The 15,424-nt window shown below is 40.7% G+C and overlaps 1 long non-coding RNA gene across 2 annotated transcripts; it reads left to right on the forward strand.

Moving 5' to 3' along the window:
• The first annotated feature begins 3,682 nt into the window (after positions 1-3,682).
• LOC123985210 lies at positions 3,683-7,815 on the forward strand. Of its 2 annotated transcripts, none has more exons than XR_006828632.1 (3): positions 3,683-3,735; positions 7,099-7,209; positions 7,443-7,815. It is a non-coding gene; the product is annotated as an uncharacterized LOC123985210 (long non-coding RNA). The 2 variants fall into 2 exon arrangements; XR_006828633.1 differs by lacking the exon at positions 3,683-3,735 and adding an exon at positions 3,893-3,966.
• The last annotated feature ends 7,609 nt before the right edge of the window (positions 7,816-15,424 follow it).

Raw genomic sequence — 15,424 nt, forward strand, 5'->3', positions numbered from 1 at the left:
TGGCCTATTCTCTTTTACCTCAAACTCCAAAACAACAACTCAGGCCCACTTGAGAGTACTCTGGGCTTGGATGAGTTTTGCCTCTGGCACAGAGTCATCGGCACAAGAATCTGGCTGCCCTCCAAACACAATATTTGTCAGAGTAGCCTTGTTTCAAACCTTTAGTGTTTATTACATTCTGCAGCCTGCACTTTTTTGTCAGAGATGAGGTTTCAGATTCAACCTTAAGATTCCAGTGAAAAGCCCTTTCATGTTTTTAATCACACTAAAAGTGTTCAAAGGGTACAGTAAGTGTTTTTAATCAGCATGCACAGCTGTACAGAGAGTGAAAAAAACATACACTTTTCATTTGCATCATATGGTTCACATCATTTTCTTTCAGTATTCTTTGAGACATTGACAGCCTCCACTTCATGTGTCAGCCCTGTTGAGAGTGAAGATGTAAGCAATCTGGATTTGAGAACAATTATGGACCACACTGAAAAACACAAAGAAATTGTATCTCACCCGGTTTAAAATTTCTTACTTTTTTGAAAAACATGCAGCTGGATTGAATGAAGTTTGATTCATTCGTTCTGATTTCATTGCAACTCCCGATTTAGATACGTCCACACCTCAAGTTACAATAAACATAGAAACAATATACCAATCATTTGCTATTATCAGAATCAAGAAGACATTTTTGAAATTGCTTTCATAGAATAAAGGTGCAAAGATGTAACATTAATCTGCTGGGAAATATATTTTCCAGCGCATTCATAGACTGAATTATCAAAATCGTCACAATCTAAACCCCCTGACCCTTGTTGCTGTTTGGTTACAAAGACATTTGGCTCCCGTTCAGTTGAATGCTTTACTGAATGCTTAGAAAATGCAACAAGCCTTTTAAGTCAACACTTTGTGTCGAGTATCAAAAGGCGGCGTGTGATAGACCCAAATGTGCCCAGTGTTTAGAGCCGTAGGCTTCCTGCACCTGCAGGCTCAGCATATGGCAGAAGTCTGGACCTCCCGTGATAAGTAAGTCACAATATTGTAAAAAACAAGCTTCCCCTAAGTGTGTGTGGGCTTGTTTTACTTGGGGTCCAAAATCCAGGAGCCCACTATACTTGTGGGGTCCGAAAGCTTTGTAGGGACCAAAATGCTGGACCCCACAAGTTTAAAGGGCTGTTTGAGGGTTAAGACTTGGTTTTAGGGTTGGGTTTAGAATTACGTAAAAGTTAGGGTTAGGGTTAGCCACTTACTTGTAATGGTTAAGGTTAAGGTAAGGGACTAGGGAATGCATTATGTCAATGACAGGTCCCCACGAAGATAGTGACACAAGGCTGTGTGTGTGTGTGTGTGTCAGTGAGAGAGCGCAAGAGCAAATGAGAGAGAGTTTTTCCTTTCACTGTTGAACCACTTGACTGGGTTGGTTGACCATCATTTCAAGAGTCTCACCACGAATTTCAATAGAAATTTTAGCTGTTAGGTTTACATACAATGTTGTTTGGTCTAATGAGATTTTCTTAAGAATAAAAGATAATGATTAGTGGTATAACTGCAGGGAACATTTTATTTTTTGCTTTGGTAATCATCTTCACTGTTAAAGTCAGCTCACTGGCCTGGCCATCCTAATGGATAAAACACACCACGGGACCAGATTATTCTGTCTTTTCAGCAAGAACATCAAACCGCTTTGAAGATCAAAGTGACGTGTGTGCCTTCGCATTTGAGTGTGTACCCTCACCTTTCTGCGTTTGGTGCCAGCTCCTTCCTCTTAACTGCGGCCCCGTGCGCTGTGGATGGCAGGCAGCCACGGCTCAGGTTCTCCATCATAAAGCAACGGAAACCCCTTCTGTCCATTGTTTGAAAGCTCTCCCAATGGCAAACCAACCACAGCTCTCAGCAGCGCAGATTTGAAAATGTTCTGTGTAACGTTAATAGAAAATGAGTGCCGAGGTCTCCCTTGAATGACTTTCCAGCACATTAGTGCCAGGAAGCCGTTCATTTTAATGTCAGGGGTGTATTAGCGCTGCTATATAGTGTTTTGACTGTAACTATCCCAGCATTTACTCTAAATATACACACAGCATTCTTCTTCTGTCGAGCATATCTTTAGGGCATAGTTAAGTAATTACTGGAGATTTTAAAATAAACACATCCGGTACACAGACTCGGTTTTGTTAACAGGACAGCGGTTACCACCCTTTCATGGTGTAGATCCAGCACTGTATAATACTTGAGTCAAAGCCCGGAGAACATGACACATGAGCTCTCTCCGGAATGAGGTGGAGTGCTGCTCCGGGCTTCTGTCCTGCGTCTCAGCTCTACAGTATCGTTCATATTTCACACTTAGTTAAAGAACGTTTCATTTTTAAGGCCTTGGTGTCCTGGCTACTCAAGCAGGCTGGCATGTATGGAATGTGACCACAGTGCTGTGCATTTAAATCTGGCTCATGTCGTGCCCCTCCATTTCTCCTCTTTCTGTCTCGCTTTAGTGCAGAAATACACTGATAAACAATACTGAAGAAAAAGATCAGCAGACTTCACTATAAATTAAACAGAAAAGTTACAGAAAAATACAAAGGAAGAAATGCTGCATTGGGTCACTGCAGATTTTTTGGAGGTAACACCTGAATCATAATACCGGGGAAAGTCTTGTAGTAATATGTAGTAAAATTCACATGTAATTAAAACCAGTTGTGCTTCGTAAAACTGTACAACAGAAGAAAAATGCGCATGTATGTATGTGTATATTTTTATCAGTTACTCTATGTGTTATCATGTGAAACGCACACATTTTTGTGTTAATCTATTTAAATGTTAATATAATTTTAGATTTGTCAGACTAGAGTCAGATTTTCTCAGTTGATTTTAGCAAAAACTATGCTAGGGCTAGGGTAAATTCATTAAATTAAATTTAAGGTTTTGGTATGGGAGTCTACAGGCATGCTAGTGGCTCTGCGGGATACTTAGCACAGCACAGCAGTGCTCTAAGCTAAATGCCAATGACATATGCAAACATAGTCTCAATGACAATGCTGACATGCTGAGTTTAGCTAATATAAATTTGACTATGTTCACCGTCTTAGTGTACTGTGTTAGAATTCCTACTTTCGCTAATGTAAAGCTAAGTCCGATGGGAATTTTGCAGGTATTAAGGCATCAACAGACCTAATGATGGTGCTAAATAAAAAATTAAGGGACCAGTGTAATTACAAGTCATGCTGAAGGGAACATTATTGTGTGTACCAAATTTCATGGAATTTGTTGAGACGCTTCACTCAAAACCACAGACGTCGAGCTCATGGTGGCGTTAGAGGAAATGTCAGGGAATCTGCAAAGTCATTAGGATTCATCCTCTAGGCACCACAAATGACTGTAATTTCATGCCAATCCATCCAATTGTTATTGAGCCTGGATCAAAGTGGTGGACCAACCAACTGACCATCCATAAACCCATGCAGCTTGCGGGGAGAGGAGAACAAAAACACCCCATGTTGATTACACATTACCATTTTTAATATATACATGAATGTTTACAAAAATATGCCAGACAAGACAAAAATGATTGGCCCCCAGCTACAGAAGGTTTAATTACATTTATAACCTTTTCAAGGCTTTATTGGTATCTGTTAAAGCCATTGTTTCCTTGGCCTGTGTCTTTTGTAAATTCACTGTCTTGGTATTCAGCCTGGCATCCACTGCATCCAGCTATCATCGAGGCCAATCCCCACAGTCTGGCACCAGTCAAAGGTATTACAGTAACATCCTGTCCTCTCTTCACAAAGAATGCTTGTTTTGGCATACATTTGGATGTGCTCTCCATTAGAGGCTTTAACACTCTCAGTCACTGCATTATCTGCACTCATTAATGACTGTCAAAACATGGGAGGAAGGTTACAGTGCCAGACGTTGAGCAGGATACTTGACACCACTTCTAATCTTTGCCTGCTTGAAATACCAAGCAGAAGTAGGTGAACAGAGGTACAGACAAGAGAGAGCGATTGTTGAAATGATGATGATTAATGGCAGTGAAGTGGTTTCAGTGCAACTCTTAGAGTAGTGAAATGGAGCCTGGGTAACCATGTGTTTGAGTGACTTCTGTATATTCTATCTCTCATATATTTATTTCCATCTTTAACAGACCAATTGTGTTTATTGTCATTTTTGTTCAGAGTCAATATTTGGTTTAGTTGCTTAATTCCTTAATTTGGGACATAAACTTGCTTTCTTGGCAAGACTTAGATGAGAAGATTGATACCACTCTCATAACTACACTAAACTTGAAGGTACAGCTACCAGTCGGTTAGCTTAGCTTAACATAAGCCTATAAAGCAGGGGAAACAGCTAGCCCTGCTCTCTCGAAAGGAAGCAAAATTGTCTACCGGCACCTTTAAAGTTCTCTAACATTGTACAATGTACACATTGTATCTCATTTGTTTAATCTGTATAAAAAACAAAGTGTAAAATAGGTGGTGGTTTTATTGTTTTTCCTTTGAACATAGCCTAGCTAGCTGCTTCAGCCTGCTTCCAGCTTGCTGAGCTAAGCTTCCCAACTGCCGGCAGTATCTTCACATTTAGCGTACAGATATGAAGTGGTATCTATCCTCTCATCTATAACACTGAGCATAAATAACACTGACAGTCAAATTGGGTTTGTGTGGCCAAAGATGATAAAAGTCAAACAGTAGCAGTTTGTGGTGTAAGTATTTTTGGAAGGGTCATTTGGAAGAAGGTAGTAATTTTCTTTAAAAAAACCTACACTAGCTATTCCACCAGTTCCAATTCAAATGTGGTGTGTTTATATAAAATTAACATGGGTTAGATGTCTCAATTTAAACATAACGTTAACGAGTATAAATGAATACCTGTTCTGTTTTTTATGACATTATCTTTATAAACGTGAGCACCTGGAGTGTAACTTTTGCCAAGTGGTGGAACATCCTGATTAAAAGACTCATGTGAGAACTGGACCTCCCTGGCATTTCCTCTCAAACACCTGTGTTTAAAATCTGTTCTTGATCAGGTCAGGTTAATTTGACCGGACTCCTCGCATGTGCTGCAGGTCCTCCCAGATCCCCTATAACTGCATGCGATAGATGAGAGGTGGAGCACCCCATTAGCTCGAAAGCAGAGTGGTCGAGAGGGCGCGTGGGGTCAGCCAGACGCTAATTCTGGGTAAAAGCCTGTAGCACCCAGGTTCCTGGGGAATGTTTCTTTACACACTACATAAGCTCAAACGTTTCTTTAAGTCCAATCTCCAAATCCAAAGTTCTTTGTTTTGAGACAAACTAGCATAGTAGATGATAGTGATTGGAGGCACACTGCATCATTACGATTCATTCTGTGAGCTCTGTTTTCTGTTGCCTTTATAATGAGCTGGTCCTGGGCCCAAACCCTTGGGAGCAGTATAATCACAGTTTAATGAGCTGTATCAGGACCAGGGCTGAGAGCTGAGGGATTTAGAGAGTTCCTGACGAGGCTACAGGCCCTACAGTACCTGTTACCCCGAATGCTCCCATAACTGAACATCTGGATTTAATGGCAATAAAACACAATTTGTGTGCGTTATTTACGCCTACATTAGAAGTGGCCAATCCAGCTCATATTTATCAGCAAATTGGTTCCAAAAATTAACGGCTAAATTGTTCAATTACTTCATTTATCTTCTGCAGCGGTTCTCCAACTGTTGTACATATTCAATACCGCAGGTGGTATTTGAAGTGCCCCCAGGTTGTACAGCAGTGTATATAAATTCTATTAATGTGGCACATATTACGGGTGGAGGACTATCATTTCTATGTTTATTGACATGATCGATTACACTGATAAAGTGATGCAAAATGCATTGAAACAACTGGGTGCTTTCCACTACAGTAAAATTAGACTACAGATGTTGCCAGTTTGGCCAATTGGCTTGTCTGTGTCTTCCACGAGTATGGGCATAAGAGCGAGTTGGGGCATGAGAACAAAAAAATGCAGCAGAATTCGTACATACAGTGCCAAAGCAATGACAAGCTGACAAATTATTACAGGATGCGGATTAGAGGTTGCCTCATATGTGATGTGGACACATTGAAGCATCTTTAGCAATGAAGAAAATACCAAAGCTTTGTTGCACTCTGCTGTTCTAGTTTGTACTTTTGTTAAGACTTGACAAGTAAATTCCCATCTCTTCACTTTGCTTTGCAGTGATTTGGGAATATACATGGGCTATTGCTACACAGTGGAGTCAGATGGTTATCAGGTGCTTAAACTTGATGATCCACCATGTCAGGCAAACGTGGCCTACCTGATGAATGGATATGTTGTATTGATTAGAGTGTCTTCCTTGGACCACTTTTTACATTTTTGCCAAGGTCATGAAGTCTTGAAAGAGTACAGGCAAATACCAAACTTTAAGAATCGTCTGCACATGGGACACATAATGCTGCAGTTGAAGATTTGATTATTGTGGACCTCTGGTTCCTGGAAGAACATTAAATGGAAGAACATGGAAACTGGAAGAACTACAATGCATTAACTGGAAGAGATACTGGTATCAAAGTAGACCATGAACTCCTGTAATGCCACACAGGAATGCAAGAGGATCTCGACTATATGCAGCAAAAGTTGTTGGGACTTGTTATCAGATAAGCTGAGGCAACATTCACTATTTCATTTCAAAGACAATAAATATCCAGCCCTCACATTAAGGACCAAGGGCTGATGCCATTTTACAATATAGGCCTTTTGGGCTCCCAAGCCAAAGTACCATAGCAGAAAGAATGGAAGCTAAGGGCAATTCACATCAAATCAGTTTTACCCTCTCAACAGTTACACATTAATTTATACAAATTTGTTCCATCTGTGGAGCTGTCTCTCTTGCATACACACCGTCTAAGATGTCATGGTCTCCATAGCCAGGTCAGGATGTATTTTTGTTCCCTCTGAGTGGAAACTGACTGGAAGGAGACCCTTCCCCGGAGGCAGCTCTCTGAGCCACCGACAGCCAAGACGTATAAAAGGAGTGTGTGTTTGTACAAGTGTTTCACATAGGACCAGACCCAGACATATTTCTGAATGAGACTAAGTGACAGATGATTTTCGGAATCACAAATTTTTTCCTCTCTGAAGGGTCCAGTCAGAGTCCAGGGTCTTCAGACGCCTGACTCACTGCTCAGGAATTCATCTGCCGGTACTACCGTGCTGTGTCCTGCATTATTTCTATCCCTGGATGTTATGTATGTAAGTATTCATGCATAGTTTATTCATCAACAATGGGCATCTATGATGGTGCCAGTCATGGTTGCTATGATATTTTTCATGTAACTAAAGAAGCTTCAACAACTAGACCACCTGCTCCCAGGTCTTTTTAAAATTTTGACAATAACTGATTACAAAAGCTGCTGAAATGTAAACTGCATTTTTGCAAATTGGGCTAGGTTCTGTTGTTTACTACTGTTGCTCTCTTTTCATAGCTTTGGTTTAGGGAAGAGAGAAGACAGAAAACCATGAGCAGTCGACTCCTCCCCTCTGAAGATCTATACTAATTGATAACATGTGTATAAGGAGGTAACTTGATACTAAGCTAGTGTACGACCCAAACACAGGCCACCTGCTGCGGTTTTGGAGAGAGCTGAGTCTATCTCCCACCACAGCGGAGGCCTTTCTGATTCAGACGGTTCAAATGAGGACACACTGGCCAGAGTCCATAAGTCAATCAATCAGCTTGCTCACTTCAAAGCTGAAAAGGTTTGGCCAGAGTGGGGATGTTGCCTTTGCTGCAGCAGAATGGAGAGTCCACTTCCAAGTGGCAATACATTAATTTTAGAGGGGAAAAAGACTTTTGACATTAATCGCTGTTTCTAAAATAAAGAGAATCCAACATGTAAAAGTATTTTGTCAAGCAAAGTTTTTTCACTGTTTCATTGTGTGCTGTTTGGCAAGACAAAGTTTCACCCTTTTCCAATAAAGGATATCTCATTTAGGAACAAAATGTTCAAGGGTTATTGCAGCCAAATTGACCCATATGTCATTTAGAGGGTTTTATTAAAGTCTTCAGTTTGCCCTTTAGCCAAATAAGAGCTTATGAGCTAAGTGCAATTACACTCTACTTTGCTTTACAACATTTCTTCTCTTTCCTGACAGTTTTGTACAACTTCATAGTGCAGTGGAACATCCTGGGGAGAATTAGCTAAAAATTTTTGCACTGTCTCTCAGGCTCACCCTGCACAGAGAGACCGGCCCGAGGCGGCTGCCAGCTACCACACACACAACTGTGCTTGTCACTCCCAGGACACAGCAGTCAGTGGCTTGGACGGTACACAGATAAGATAACACACAGCCCAGCCACTTCCCCTTTTCCCACATTTATCAAAACAAGGTCTGGCTACCTCATGTGAACTGTACATTCAGTACAATATGTCAGCCATGATGTGTGTCATCAGCCAAAAATGGTGGCATCTTTATTTGAAGAGTTCTGTGCCAAAAATGAGCCCACTGCAGAGTCAGAGCACAAAAATAAATTCTGATGCTGAAGCCATGCTGCTTTAGGTGATTTGAGTCAGTGGTTTACATAAACAACTTGACAAACTGCTAGATATGTTTACAAGATGATTGTCTTTTATTGAGGCATACTTCAAGCTGGATTGGGACTGAATCCTTCATTGTAAAGTGCTTCCAACTTTGTTTCCAATCGCCTCTCAGTGAACAATATTGAGTTCCAAAGATGTACAACAGGAATGAAACCTGACCAGGTACCCCAGGCAGGTCAAAGTGTTATTGCTACATGTGAGTTTTGTTAGAACTTAAGATTAAACATCTTTCCACTTACAGAAAGGACCTGTATGGATCCTGACTCCACATCTACATGGCCACGATTTAAATTTTTTATTTATCTGCCAAGGCCGCAAGGGACTTCACATGTGGGCTGGACGTGTCGACTTATACGTGTGAACACATTCACCCATGCAGACACCCACGGTATACATCTGTTTTTCAACACCCTCATCTTGTCCTTAACATCTCCAACCTGACAAACAGAAAAACGAGTTCCACATTGTGTTAAGATGTTCAGTAGACGTACATTAAAAAATCATACATTCAAATTACTGTACTTACAGTCCTCTCGTATAAAATATCTAATTTACTTTGATGCAGAATTACGCACATTCATATACAGTATGTGTGTCCACTGAGTGTGGTTGTGTGAATAGTATAACATTTCTGTGTGTGAATGTCTAAATCACTGTGGCAAGAGTAATCGGTTTTAGCAGCTCAGCAGTAGATGAGACCTGGAATTTTATCAAAACTGCACTCAAAAGAGGCACGAACACACACACACGCCTCCTTTTTATTACTGTACATTCCAATGCGTTTGCCATGTGCTTGAGAGCTCTTTGCCAAACTTTTACTGTTACTCCCTCGGTCCTTTCTGAACTTGTCAGATCATCTGAAGTGAATACATATCGCATATATTTCAGTTCTTAATTTCTACAGTAATGGATTTTCAGTATTTAAAGCATCGGCCTGAATTACATCACGATGGAGTAGTAAAAACCTTGTCTTTGACCTACAATACTCATCCACAATCTGCACCGGTGGAAAAAGTTCCCTATAACATTTTCCAGAACTTTCCAGGCTTATGGCAGTTAAAAACCTACAGGCCCACAAATCACTGTGAAGATTGGCTGAAGTGGAAAATGAAGAGGAGCAAAATAAAGAAAAAACAAGTTTTTTTTCATCACAGCATGTTTTCTATTACTGTCAGTGGAGAGCAGCAGGAGCCAAAGTGTTACAGTAAAGATACAACATTTGGAGCAAAGCAATATACTGCATATATTCAGAGACTTGATAGTATCTTGGCAGGATGTACGAGAAACCTGTGGAAAGTTTCAAGGTTTGCTTGAACAAAATGTACAGGAGCTATTACTTGCCCAAATTCAAAGTCAAATACTGCTGAATTATGGCCTTTTGTCAAGGTCATTATCATCCAAAATCAGAGAAAGAAAAAGATTAAAAGCATTCAAAGAAGAAACTTAGGCAAATAATGAAAGTCCTACACATGAGTGGAGGTGTAGATCATCCTGGACACACACAGAGACAGCGGTTAAAAGCACTCTTGTGACAGCTCTAGCGCAAATAAACACAGCCACCAAGAGATAAGCATTTCTAATCCCCAGGAATAAATACAAAGGGTGAAGAATGGCTGAATGACATCTTAAAGACAGAGCCTATTTGTATGGGTGTACTTCTTCGTGGCAACATTACTCACAGGCAGAGCATATAGTTGTCAGGCAATTTTCTCTCTCTGCAAATAGCACCACTCTCTCAACACACTCAGTATTCTCTGCATGCCTGCACATTAGTCCTGTTCTTAAAAACGCTCCTCAATTACTGCTGTTGACTTCAGCCCAAAAGATTAAATGATAGTCAACACAAGTGGCAAAATAATCCCTGATTTCTCATGCATACACTCAATAAATACAAAAAACCAGCACACACTCAAACATAAGCCTGATGTTAATGTGAAAACCACGTGGTACTGTATATTCCCCCTTTTTATAGCGAGCAGTAATTGTCAGTCAAGCTGTTTTAGCTGTTTTATGTCATGCTGGCCACTGTAAAATTACAAGTGTGCCGGCGTGAGCGCCATCGCAGGTAAAAGTGGATCACATTTCATCTACATGATCATTTTAGCAGATGGTAGACTTTACAGGAAAAGAGATTATGTTTGTTGCAGACTCTGATTTTCAGTCACATTGTTAATATTGGCAAGCTAGTGGGATGCTGAGAGGGAAGGTGAAAGGTGAACAGTGCACAGAAACTCATGCACACACTTATGGAACGTGCCTGTGTGCGCATGCATGCATTCAGTCATACAAAACTTAATGCATGTGCAAATAAAACCATCTTTTTAGCCATGCTAGCGGCGTGGCTCTAAGGATGGCTATTTCCTCTAGCCCCACCATGAGGTTGTCATGAAATTCGGTAAAGACATTTACATCAAAATTGGTGATCCATTAACCTTCTTCACATACTGCCATCATCAGGTCAAAGTTTTAATTTAGGCCTACTTCAATTGATCTTGCATCATCAGTGTACTTTGTGATTAGGGCTAACGTTAGCAGATGTTAGCATGTGATGTTATTCAGCATGAGACCTCCTTACATTGTTATTAGTCGCCTATGCAGCGCACCTGAGTGGAGCAGCATTGAAAAACCACTGTGAAACTGATAAAACCGACTTAGCATGAATCAACTTCGCCCAGCTGATTTGACACCGGCATACGCAGTGATAGAAATCAGGTCACTCTCGCGCAGAGCTGGACGGCCCCACTTCACTCTCATGTCAAAGTTGAAAGCGAGTGTTTACAACTGTGATGAGGGGATGAAGAGACTGTCCTTCTGGGAACGAGTAAAGAAAAAAGTCAATTAGAGTGAACTGCGTGAACGTCAGGTAAACATGCGTTCTCTTCTCTCAAAGTTTGAGGTCAGCAGACAACACGTAGGCTAGCCTAATGTTAATGTGCAGCTACTGTGAATTTCTGTCTGTCCTGCTAACCAGCTGAGCAGCGCAGCTCTTGTCTCTCTGTTTCTTGGTTGCTTGTCAGACTGTGACTGAACAATGTTGAGTGAAACATAACTATTACGTTTGATAAACGCCGAGGGACCACGGTGTACATAATTAAACTCACGCATTCCAGCAAGAAACATCTGTGGGACCAGTCCAGACAGGATGTGAGGGCACTCCTCATACATCATTTTAAAACAAGACAGTGAAGTTTAGTTACAACTCTGGAATAATGCAAGATAGAAAGCAGTGAATTCACCTTGACTCTGTTGATTAGCTGGACAGACTGGGCAATATGGATGAACATATCTCAGTAAGCATCACATATTCAGCCCAGTCTTTTTATAAATAGTATTTTATATTTGGAAATGTATTGAAGGAAACCTGGAGGAGCCAGTTTGAATGGGCCTGATGCAGCTGATAACATTAATATATAGAAAATATATATCATTTACAGTGTTTTAGTTTGTTTTGGTTCTTCCTTACGTACCCAAAGTCCCAAATGGGGTTCTGTGTCTGTCAGACAGTCTGAAGGGGATACTACCACAACAGCAGAGCAATAAGGCAGACTTATCCTACTTGTCCTCTTGCGAATCAGTTTTCCTTATTGTGATTCACTATAACTCGCAATGTTGTATTCAAGTATTTTTAAAACCAGGTACCTTTTTACTTTTACTTGAGTAGGTTTATACTGGATGACTTTTACTTTTACTTGAGTAACATTTTTCATGTGGTATCTGTACTTTTACTTAAGTATGAAAATTGAGTACTTCTTCCACCACTGACCAACACTACTTTGTTCATTCAATTGTGGGGATTTTTAAGGGCACTATAATCTAAAGTGCATACATTTCACAATATTGTTTCAATATTCAGAGTGTAAATATAGTGGGCCACATGGTAAAAAGGGAGTGATTTTGGAACAAAAAAAAACATGATGCAACCGCCTTCTAGATATTGGTTGGTTGGTTAAATCTCTAAGACAAACTTTTAAATCAGCTTGCTTCCTCGATTGTGCACAAAAGGATGACAAAGAAAAGTTCCAGGACACACACCAAGTTACTGAAGTCCTCACATGAACAAACCACATGAAGAGGGATGAGTCTACATACTAACACAGACCAGACCACCCTGGAACCATTCTGACAAAGACTCCCCTGCGAATACCGTCTACGAATGCATGTATGTGTATGTGTGTGTATGTGTGTGTGTGTGTGTGTGTGTGTGTCCACTCCTCAGGCTCCAGACAGACTGCTCTTCATGCTAAACACAGACACAAAGTCAGACGATGTAAGGTGAGATAGGAAAATGTCCAAAAAAAATTGGGCTTGAGCTGAGTGAGTGAGTGAGAAACAAAGACAGAGAGATGGATTTTAACCCTTGTCATCAGATGCCATAACTAATGGTGGTATAATAATGATGTAGATAAGCTTGGACACATACATCAGCTCACATGCAGACAGGCCCGACTGACGCACCATCCAGCCTGGAAATCTATGTGTGTGGCCTGAGCTTCCCTGCCACCCTTTCCTAAGCTTTCAAATTTTGAGATTAAAGGGCGAGAAACAGAAGCCATGAAAGAAGTGTCAAACTCAATGCTCCTCCTTTTTTCCTATCACCCTCTTTGCTAGCTTCTGGTCTGTGTCCACAATATTAAAGTTTTGCTATAACATGGATTAGCAGCAAGAAAATCCTCCACTGCTAATCCTTTCTTCTCTACTCTAAACTCTGTACCTCTTCACTTCTTTCCCCCGTGAAATTCACCCCTCCTTTCCTCTCCTGATCTTCTCCACCATTCTCCTCTCCCACCTCCTCCTGCTGTTATGTTCTCCATATGCTTTGATGGCTCCTCCTCTGAAAGGGGGAAATGATTCAGGCCCCTGGCATGCATGGCAGGGCTGCAGCTGGACACTGCACCTGCAGCTCCGAAAAACAAGCTGACGGTTGCATGTTTGGGAACCTTTTAGTGAGTGTGTATGGGTGTGTACTGCACATGTATTTTAGCATGTGCACGCTCAAGTATTTTTCTCATGCATTAAACTCCTGCTTTTTTTCGGCACCCTTCCACTCTCTTTCCTGTGCTTTTTACTTAACTTCTTTTTTCTCCTTTGTTTTTCACACACTTCTCCTCTCACTCAGCAGTGTCAGGCCAATTAAAGTCAGTGTGAGATGATGTTTAGAGGAGCAGTCAGCTCAGTCATGGCTCCTGGAGTTCCCAAGTTCCAACCAAGCACAAAACAACTCTGTGGGAAGCTCTAGGTACCATATTTGTGTTGTGATGACAACATGCACACTGGCATAATTTGTACAAAATTGCATATGGCACCTGGGAGTTACTACCTTGACCCCAAGTTTTTAGCAAATTCAACTTAGCCAAAACATTAATTTTGATTGAGGGTTGTGGGAGTGAAGGTATATAAAGAAATTTAACAGAACGATGGAAAATGACATCACACTTTTCATTTTGATTGATGGCAAGTGCTGCTTAGTTGCCGCACCTCCATACCTTCATAAATTACACCATAAATCATATAATTAGCAGTGGCAGCCTCCAGAGTTTCAAATACAAGTTTGCAAGCCTTGAAATTAGGTCAATAAATCTCTGGAGACTTTATAATTGAATTGGTGTTTGGTTTTAATGGACCGTAATGTTTGTGTGATTTTATTTTTGCTGAGAATAATAGCCATAACTGCATGTGTACACTGCACTGTGAGTCTTGCAGCAGGTTCTCACTTGCAGGTAGATGTTTTCAATTACTAGCATAAAGTGGTATCACTGTGTAGCATCTCTTAAAGGTGGAATTCAGTCTGCTAAAAGGGACCTCTGAAAGGCACTTTGCATGGAAGATTAGAGTTTCCACAATCTATTGTTGTTTCTAAGTGTCAGATAAGGGTGCTCTCTCTCCCTGACTGAAAACACGACAGTTGTGTTTGCAGTGGTGAGAAGTATTGCACAGGGAGGTTTGCCACGGAAATACACCAGTGCAGGATGTAAGGCTTGGGGGGTCAACCCCTGCTGACTGGAATTAATCTAAACCATAATTACCTCCGCACTAACGAGCCAGTTGTCTTGAGCCGCGGCCAGGTGTTTAGCAGAAAATAGTATGTGACAATGTGGGTTTGGTGTTCACCCATCTGCACACATACACAATCCGCAAACCTGAGTGAGTGAGTAAACATTTTGGCAGCCGTCAATGCTCCTCTCTCACCACATCCATCCATCTTCCTGAGACTTGCTCCTGTCCCACAGCACCGCAGCTTTCCCACCTTGGGAGCCAGATAGGAAGCTGTGGTATGATTTTCACATTTGTTACCCTGTGACAGCTTCACTGAACATGTGTGTTTTAGAGCAGTGGTTCCCAACCATTTTTGTCTGATATAACCCTCAGCACTGTCAGATGAGCTAAACTAACCTCTTCAAAAACAGTCATGTTCCAAATTCATTTTCAGTATTTAACACTATTGATAATGTTATATAACAGTGGATATTGATCCATATTGATGTTTAGCTTGCTTTGGTAAAGTCTGCATTCGTACCACTACTGCATACAGCAGAAGATGGACTTTCAACTATCTACTTTTAGCATTTTCCACTATTTGTCCATTTTAGCTATCTATTAAACTATTACTCAACACTTTAAGCTAACAAATGTCATTTCAACTGTTTATCCAGTGCTTTTAACCATTTAATCACTTACTGTTAGCTAGCTTAATCATTTATTCAATACTTTTAGCCAAGGTCTATTTCAACTGTTATTTGCTGTTAGCTATTACAACTATTTGTCCATTAGTAATACCTATTTATTTTATCCATTAGTTATAGCTATCTGATATTTAATGTCTATTTCAATAGTTTACTCCCGTCAAGCTAATATTAATGTTTATAATG

Source organism: Micropterus dolomieu, linkage group LG16, assembly GCF_021292245.1.
Source record: "Micropterus dolomieu isolate WLL.071019.BEF.003 ecotype Adirondacks linkage group LG16, ASM2129224v1, whole genome shotgun sequence".
Taxonomy (NCBI): domain Eukaryota; kingdom Metazoa; phylum Chordata; class Actinopteri; order Centrarchiformes; family Centrarchidae; genus Micropterus; species Micropterus dolomieu.